The sequence below is a fragment of the Silurus meridionalis genome, chromosome 13, assembly GCF_014805685.1.
Source record: "Silurus meridionalis isolate SWU-2019-XX chromosome 13, ASM1480568v1, whole genome shotgun sequence".
Classification (NCBI taxonomy): Eukaryota; Metazoa; Chordata; class Actinopteri; order Siluriformes; family Siluridae; genus Silurus; species Silurus meridionalis.
Window position 1 is genome coordinate 706,185 of NC_060896.1, and position 2,500 is coordinate 708,684.

The following is a 2,500-nucleotide window of genomic DNA, read 5'->3' on the forward strand; positions in this document are numbered from 1 at the left end:
CCTTTATGTCTGAAACACCGGACAGATACGCCTCGGAGAATGAGGAACTTCTTCAATTACCACTCTACAGTTTCATGGTGAACTGGATATCATGCACTGTGATGTGGATCTTCCTCATCAGTTTGTTGTGATTGATTGGGATCTGGTCTCAGGTTCATGCTGACGTGTGTGGAACAGCGAGCCATCAAGAAGAAATGGAAATCATGCGGAAAGATGAAACCTGAGAGTGTCCTGGCGTTACAGCAGAAATCGTCCTGTGGATAATAGAGATGTTTCTCTCCTCGTTCTGCTGCAGTGTTTAACTCTCACCTGCACGTGAAGTTCCACTTGGGATTATGAACTGGTTCAGGTTAGCAGAACATCACACGTCCAACAGGGTTCCATTTCATTCAATTTGTTCCACTATTACTCTTTATTTATTTGGCATTTGGTTTAACAACATGGTACTGAAGATGTTCAGTTGGTGCTTTGTGAGGCTTTTCTCCTGTTGAGAACATGGGTGTAAAATTCCATGCTGCTTTATCATTTGGTTCCCATCACCTGAGGAGCAGCTGAGCGTTACATCTTATCACTTCTGCAGATCAGATCTTCATGTTAAAGCATGTTTCTGTCCTGCTCGGGCATTAGAATGCAGTTGAAAATGAAGATATGATGGTATATAAGAACCAAACAAACAACAAACACACACACACACACACACACACACACACACACACACACAAAACTATGCTGGTGCTTCCTGCTAACAGCCTAAACAGCAGCGAAACTACATTGATGATTCCAAACCCAAGAATTCTGGAGTTCTCCGTTCAAGAAGAAACCAGAAGAGCTTCCTTTTCACTTACTTATTTTAAATCACTTACTTGGATCCCACTACATGTGTGGTTTTGACATTTGACCTTCAAGAGTGTTTAAAGGCTCTGGCATGGAGAAGCTGATGCTGGATCTGTGATGATCACAAATGTTGATCCTACTTTTATACCAAAGACTGTAGAAAGATCATTACCTATAATCTTATACTCCAGTGCTCATGTTAGTTCTCACTCTCCAGTGTTCTGTATTGTTTAAAGATTTATGATCAAACTCTTGATGTCACCCAAATGAAGATGGGTTCCCCTTTTGAGTCTGGTTCCTCTCAAGGTTTCTTCCTCATTACATCTAAGGGAGTTTTTCCTTGCCACAGTCGCCACGGCTGCTCATCAGGGATAAACACACACCATTCACCTTCACTGTTGATTTCTATAAAGCTGCTTTGAGACAATGTCTGTTGTGAAAAGCGTTATAGAAATAAACTTGACTTGACTTAATAAACCCAGCACTCATTACACCCAATACTCCACCCATTAAGTACTCATTATATCCAGTACTTATTTACATTCGGAGGCGTTGTTGAGCCGTGTGACGTAGATCGGTGTTTACATTTTTACAGTTTCTTTTTTTTCCCTCTCATTACTTAAAAAGCTTAAAATATCGTTTTGATTTCCTGTATTCTCTACTTTCCGTTGGCTTGTCTTCTTTTTTCTTTTGAATGAGTGCTTTATTTCCTGTTTGAGGGTTTAAAAGCAGTGAGTGAAGAACATTCCCATCAAAACTAAGAACACACTACAGTAACCACATTAAGGTACATAATTTCTCTGTAATTGCGAACATCCAGTTCATTCAGTGTGTGAAGTGCGACGTGTTTATTCAGTCTTTCTCCGTCGCTAGCGATAATTTTATTAGAGATTTATTTTATCTGTGACAAGTGTAAGCTAGTTTGTTCTTTGACAGAGATGATCTTTAGAGAGCATTAGAACTCCCACATCCAGTACTCACATCCAGTACATCAGATCCAGTACTCACATCCAGTACACATCAGATGCAGTACTCCCAACATCCAGTACATCAGATCCAGTACTCACATCCAGTACTCCACATCCAGTACACATCAGATGCAGTACTCCCAACATCCAGTACTCCCAACATCCAGTACATCAGATCCAGTACTCACATCCAGTACATCAGATCCAGTACTCACATCCAGTACTCCCCACATCCATACACGCAAAGCCAAAGCTTTGCGTGCACATCCAGTACACATTACATCCAGTACTCCCCACATCCAGTACACATTACATCCAGTACACATTACATCCAGTACACATTACATCCAGTACTCCCCACATCCAGTACACATCAGATCCAGTACTCACAACATCCAGTACACATCAGATCCAGTACTCCCAACATCCAGTACACATCACATCCAGTACTCCCAACATCCAGTACACATCACATCCAGTACATCACATCAGTACTCCCACATCCAGTACTCCCCACATCCAGTACACATCAGATCCAGTACTCCCCACATCCAGTACACATCACATCCAGTATTCCCAACATCCAGTACACATCACATCCAGTATTCCCAACATCCAGTACCCCACATCCAGTACTCCCAACATCCAGTACACATCATCCAGTACACATCAGATCCAGTACTCCCCACATCCAGTAC

At 41.8% G+C, this 2,500-nt stretch overlaps 1 protein-coding gene across 1 annotated transcript in view; it reads right to left on the reverse strand.

Annotated features, from left to right (window-relative positions):
- The window catches only part of slc30a4 (solute carrier family 30 member 4), a 14,037-nt gene that overhangs the window by 8,291 nt on the left and 3,246 nt on the right, over window positions 1–2,500 (reverse strand).